The 7001-nt window shown below is 40.4% G+C and overlaps 1 non-coding gene across 1 annotated transcript; it reads left to right on the forward strand.

The window, feature by feature from the left end:
* Positions 1–235: 235 nt before the first annotated feature.
* On the forward strand, positions 236–398 carry LOC142447337 (U1 spliceosomal RNA). Its single transcript, XR_012784078.1, has one exon. It is a non-coding gene; the product is annotated as a U1 spliceosomal RNA (small nuclear RNA).
* Positions 399–7001: the final 6603 nt, after the last annotated feature.

Consider the following 7001-nt stretch of genomic DNA (forward strand, 5'->3'; position numbering starts at 1 on the left):
TAGCATTCCTAGTGCCAAGTTTGAAGTTCCTGTTGACATATCAGTGTAAATGCTTGACTACTTAGCCAAAAGGTTGGTGGTTTAAATCCACCTTAAATGATGGCAGGATATGTACAAATATGCTTGATACAATTGATGTAAGAGCCATAAGAGTCCCCAATAAAATTATCTTTAAATTAAAAAAATACACCCAAGAAACAGATCTGTAGTCACAGCCTTGAAAATTCTATGGTGAATAATTACCTGGCAGGGGAGACACCATGATGTCGAAGGTGGTTTTCCCAGGGCGAGGCTTATCCATTGCACTCCGGATGTGTTGGCCCCTGCAATTTCCCAAATGTGGGAAACTCGACTGCATAATTTGTGGTAGTGGGGCACTGTATTCGCGCTCTTCCATGAAAAAGAAAAAAACCTATGGTGTAATTCAACTCACACACTCAGGATCACCATAAATTGGAATCTCTTCCTTCACAGCTAAGAGCAATAGTGTAAGGTTTAAACACTCCAATGCTTTCAGGAGTATACAGTTAATAAAGTAGGCTTAGTATAAGACCGTGAGAGTTAAGTCGTGTGCATTATGCTGAAAACATGTCAGCTTTCAATTTAAATTGGTTTCCAGGCAGCACGGATCAAGCAAAATTGCTCCTTTATATGTGCAAGGCATCAAGTTCAACTATCCTTCTTTATCGCTTGAACTTAGTTTCCCTGAATTATTAGTCTTTTGCTAATCACTCTCTTCATCTTCTTTCTCCTTTAGGTTTAGTTGCACTTGAAACATAAGGTTCCCTCTCAGTCCCTTTTGCTAAATTGCCCTCTTGCTGCAGTGGCTACCCGTTGGACTACTAACCATAAGGTTAACAGTTCAAAACCACCAGCCACTCCACAGGAGAAAGACGAGATTTTCTACTCACTTAAAGAATCTACCAATAGGCAGACAATCACTGATTTACTATATCAATGCCCCATCTGCTAGACTAAGACATATATTGTTTGGGAAAACCTGTGACTGACATTCTCAGTGAATATTGTTGTAAGTTTTCCCTGAAAACTAATTATGATTGTTTGTGTAAATAATGCCCAGTCGCAAAAGGATTTATTCTGTGCAATGTGAATAATTCAGATATTACTATATGCAGTTAGTTTACTTTGGGCCAATATCCTCTTTTCAACCTGAGTTTTAAAAGTTACCGTTGGGGGATAATTATGACCACATTAATGGAAAATATGCTGTAGGGAGATGATTGATAAAATTTTCTACCATAAATAAATAAGGAGGCCTCTAAAGGGAGCCAAAAGCAGATTTAAAAAATATTTTTAAAAGACATCGATCCAAAAGTGGAGTTGGGCTTGCACTGAACCATAGCTCCAATTTAAGAACAATTAATTCATCATGTCCCTACTTGATACACTGAGGAAGGAAACGCAGAACATATGGGTGTTATAGCAAAGCGTGGTGAAGAAATTAGATGGTGCCTGGCTATCAGCTATGATAGAGTCTGGGGTCTTAATAGCTTGTTTCCAAACAAGCAGCCCTCTAACTGAGATGTCAACTAGGCCCACATGGAAGAAGCCCTCCAACATCAGTGACCAAAGGATTGCAAATCATGTAATCTAAAGCCAAAGGAGGAAACAGTATCAGAGCTCAAACTCTGAGAATCTGGTTTCCAGAAGGCTATGGATGACAGTGGAGGCCAAGGCACATTTGTAAGATCTTTACAGGAAAAAAAAAAAAGCCTCTGGTTATTTCCCTCTATACACAATGGAGAGATGGGAATAAACAGATCACAAAGCAGAGTACATTGGAGAGATGACTATAGAAGGTAAAAATCATGAACCTGAATTGAATAGTTAAATCCTTGTCAATTGATCCCTCCCATAAACATTGGGCCTAATATGGTTTTCAACATTTTACGGGTTTTTTTGTTTCTTTTAGCTTTTCTTCATATTGTGGTTTAGCTCTGATGTATTTTGTCATTGGGGATAAACTTCTTGAATTTTTGCCAAACGTTTTTCTGTTTTATGGTATATGAAACCGAGGATTTATGAATCTAGAGAGACAGCAATTAGAAATTAGGTCTCCTGGGAGGTAGAGTGAGGAGGGTGTGGGGTAAAAGGGAGCTGATATCACGGAGTTCAAGAAGAAATAAATGTTTTGAAACTGATTGTGGTAGCAGTTCTACAATACTGCTGACTGTGGTTGTACTAAGAAATTATTTGGTATCTCTATTACGACCAATAAAGAGGTTTTGCTTTTTGTGAGGAGAGGTGGGTTACAGTTTAGGAAACTGGGCAATTTCACTCTCTCCTATAGGGTCATCATGAGTTGGAATTGACGTCACGACAGTGAATGTGTTTATTATTTATAGTTTTAACTTCTAAAGAGCCCTAATCACATGGTGGATGGAGCATTGGACTGGTAAATGAAAAGCCATTGATTCAAAGCAGTGGGAAAAAGATAAAGCGTGCACTTCCTTAAACATGAATAGCCTCAGAAACCCTCAGTCGAAGCTCTGTTCTGTTCTGTAGGATCACTCTGAGTCAGAACTGACTCCACAGCAATGGGCTTCAGTGGGTGGGCCTATGCATGTTGGAATTCACCTGGGTTTCTGCTCAGGTGGGTCTTCTTTTGTATTCATGTCTACTGTAGAGGTCACTGGAATATGTTAGAAATAAAATTTTCACAATATTAAATTTGTGTATCGCTCATTATTTTTCAATTCATTATTTAGAGAATGCCTTGTCTGAACCTTGGGACAGGTGGAAATGATATTATAATTATCAACAAAATGGAAAAATATACTGGGGAAGTTTCAGGTTGGAAGGCATTTTCTGAGAGACTAGCTTGGATTTCCATGAATTGGTTGTCTGGTTGTCTTGGGTTTCTGTTCTTGTGAGGTAGCTACATGAAACAGAAACTGGTAATTTGGTTTGCTAACATGTGGCTCGCCACATGATACTCCATTTAGGGTCCAGTTTAGCTAGGATAGCAATCATAAACTTTAGCATTTATTAGACTCATATGGGACAGTTTTTGTTCATCCTTTTTTTTTAGTTGTTAGACCCATTCCCAGAATTTCTGATAGAGTAGACCTAGAATTTTGTCTCTAAAATATTCTTCAAAACAACAAGTGATCCAAAATCGATGGCAAGGAGGGTGTAGGAGGCCTGGTAGGGCTTGATCAAGGACAATGTAACCGAGAAGAATTACTGAAACTCAAATGAAGGCTGAGCATGATAGTGGGACAGGAGGAAAGTAAAAGGAAATAGAGGAAAGAACTAGGAGGCAAAAGGCATAAATACAGGCATGTACATATGTAAATATATTTACATATGAAGATGGATAAATAGATCTATGTGCATATTATTATAGGTTTAGTGATGGACATTGGACCTCTACTCAAGTACTCCCTCAATATAGGAACACTTTGTTGAATTAAACTGGCATTCTATGATGTCCACCTTCCTGCCACAATCACTGAAGACAAAGCAGTTTCATAAGTAAATGTTGTAAAGAAAGATGATGGTGCTATTTTAAGCTTTTGGTATTCTAAGTAACAGCTCTTCATAATCTAAAAAGAATCCCTCCTATGTAGTTTACTAGATGTTATATAATACAATTTAGAATCAGGTAGTGAGAATATTCCCATTTCAATTACCAATTGTTTTTACTAAGATGTAGAGATGTAGAAATGTAATTACTTTGTCTCTATTAAAAGTAGAAGTGAGCCGAAGGGTCACATGGAGGAGATGAGCCAGTCAGGGTGCAGTGTAGCAACGAAGAAACATACGACTTTCCTCTAGTCCCTAAATGCTTCCTCCCCTCCACCCCACTATCACGATCCCAATTCTACCTTACAATCTGGCTAGACCAGAGGATGTACACTGGTACAGATAGGAACTGGAAACACAGGGAATCCAGGGTGGATGATCCCTTCAGGACCAGTGGTGAGAATGGCAATACCAGGAGGGTGGAGGGAGGGTGCGGTAGAGAGGGGAAACCGATTAAAAGGATCTACATATAACCTCCTTTCTGGGGGATGTACAACAGAAAAATGGGTGAAGGGAGATGTCGGATTGTGTAAGATATGACAAAATAATAATTTATAAATTATCAAGGGTTCATGTAGGAGAGGGAACGGGGAGGGAGGGAGAAAAATGAAGAGCTGATGCCAAGGGCTTATGTGGAGAGCAAATTTTTTTGAGAATGATGAGGGTAGCGAATGCACAGATGTGCTTTATACAATTGATGTATGTGTGAATTGTGATAAGAGTTGTATGATCCCCCAATAAAATGATTAAAAAAACAAAAATAAATAAAAGTAGAAGTGAAGTTGCTAAATTCACTTTATTAGTTCTAGTGTTTATTTTTGTTTTGCTTTTTCTTCTGTAGATTTATTGTAGTTTTCTATTTCACCAACATGTAATCTATAAATGAAGCCTATTCAAATTTTCCCTTTCCTATCTGCATATCTTTAAAAAAATCTTGGATTTCCCTATTGTGGTGGTAATGGATGACAACACAAGATTGATAAGAACTAGAAGGCACATCTTTGATTATTTACAATTTGCCTTAAACCCACTGTCGCCAAATCAGTTTGGATTTAGGGACCCTGTAAGATAGAATAGGAAGGCTGGGGGTGCCGTGGTTACAAATAAGGCCGCCATATCCACATGGTCAGCAGTTTGAAACCACCAGCAGCTCCGCAGGAGACGAGCTGGACTCACTACTCGTTAAATCAGTGACAGTCTCAGAAACACACAGGAATCCAGTGAGCCTGCACCGACCTGATGGCAGTGAGTTTGGGTTTCTGAGTTTGGATATAGACAGTGAACTGACTTACAGGCTTGCCAAGGTGGCAATCTTTAGGAAAGCAGACTGCCCCGCCTGTCTCATGCAGAGAGTTGGTGGTTTCCATCTGCTGACTTTCAGTTAGCAGTGACGCACTTTGATCGCTTTGCCCTCGGGACTCTAGTTTTTCATGATTACTCTAGAACAGTGTTGGTGCAGGGGCAGTCAATTGTTTGTGTGGCTCTTCTAGCTAACCTTTACCACTCCCACCAAACAACTGTTTCTTGTGTGAGTCTGGAAAGAAGATAGAAGATACTGATAGGATTCATCTGTGAGTAAGGCGGAAAAGGATTCTCTGCGTTGCTATCCTGCAGGGTATAAAAAGAGCCCTCTGAGAAGCAGCAGGAGTAATCTCATTGCCAGCACAATCCAGGAGTGGAATTTGTCCTCTGGATCCAAGATACCTGCGCAGTGAATCTCCTGGATCCATCACGCAGAGGAGCAGCTGCAGAATCAGAAACCAGAGCACAGAGCAGACAAATTAAGAGAAGTGCTTTTGTGCAAGAGGCTGGCTTGTGAGTTGGGGGTCTCTGAGCTTAATTGGAGGAGTTGGGCTTGCTGACCCACAGACCTAGGCTGAATGACTTTGGGCTGAGGCTTACCGGAGTCAGGTGCCTCTGGGTACTTAATTCAGGGCACTGAATTAAATTTGCTTGCCCCCAGAGCTTGAGTTAAATGCCTTTAGATGGAGGCTTAGAGTGGCATGGTCTGCCCTTTTTGACATATATTAGCAGACCGGAAAGAACTTTGTGGCATGTCCTGATAAACAACTCATCCCTAAGCATTTCTTATTGGCATTCAAATGAGTAAACTTCCTTAATAAACCTTTTAATTGTGAACTTTTTCTCTGTAAATGGTTACTTTGTGCAACCATTGCAATGGCTAGTAGAACCTAGAGATCAAATAGAGCGCATTAAGACTACTTAGTAGCTATTATTTTTAATGACCTGAGGGTCCTGGGAATTTCACTATGTCAATGTAGTCTTTTTATATTATGAACTTAATAAGAATGAGTGCCTTTAAAATGAGGACACAAATGAAATCCTAAGTAACCAAATCACGAGTGCCTAATGATTTTCTATGGAAACTCTCACAGCATTGCCCTTGTTTGATGAGCAACATGAGAAGGAACCTTGTTGGGGGAAACAAGGGTGTTTTTTTCCTGGTGATTTCCAGGATTTGTCTACTAACGTTTGACTAACTTCCTGGAATCTAGCTCACAAATAAGGAAAGGTTACCATCCTTTGGCCCTCCAGAAAGTCAACAAGCAAAATTCCTTGTCATCCAAAAACAAGAGCAAAACAATAACTGTTGCCAGGCCTTGGCTCTGCACCAGTCCACCATTGTTTTGACTGAACCAAATCCTCCCTTTTGGTAGCTATCTGCTTTGCCTTCAGGGTCATCCTGGCAAACAGCATTTCAGCTGCTGCTGCAATGCTTTGAAGGAATGCTTCAGGATTTGGATCCCCCTTATTTAAAATGTCCATTGAAAACACTGCTCTTCACTGAAGCGGAGCTGGGCACAACAGTTTGGGCCCCCACCTAGTCGAAAGTTTACTCAACTTTAAATTTTCTCTTTTTTTTAACATTGTATTAGGGGCTCATACAACTCTTATCACAATCCATATATATACATACATCAATTGTATATAGCACATCTGTACATTCTTTGCCCTAATCATTTTCAAAGCATTTGTTCTCCACTTAAACCCTTTGCATCAGATCCTCTTTTTTCCCCTCCCTCCCGCTCCCCCCTCCCTCATGAGCCCTTGATAATTTATAGATTATTATTTTGTCATATCTTGCCCTATCCGGCATCTCCCTTCACCCCCTTTCTGTTGTCCGTCCCCCAGGGAGGAGGTCACATGTAGATCCTTGTAATTGGTTCCCCCTTTATCAACCCACTTACCCTCTACTCTCCCAGTATCGCCCCTTACACCCCTGGTCCTGAAGGTATCATTCACCCTGGAATCCCTGTGCCTCCAGCTCCTATATGCACCAGTGTACAACCTCTGCTCTATCCAGGCTTTCAAGGTAGAATTTGGATCATGGTAGTTGGGGATGGGGGAAAGCATCCAGGATCTGGGGGAAAGCTGTATAGATCTATGTGTCTATATTTATAGGTTTAATATTAAGGTGGCAGAAGGGCCTT

Source organism: Tenrec ecaudatus, chromosome 4 (genome assembly GCF_050624435.1).
Source record: "Tenrec ecaudatus isolate mTenEca1 chromosome 4, mTenEca1.hap1, whole genome shotgun sequence".
NCBI lineage: Eukaryota > Metazoa > Chordata > Mammalia > Afrosoricida > Tenrecidae > Tenrec > Tenrec ecaudatus.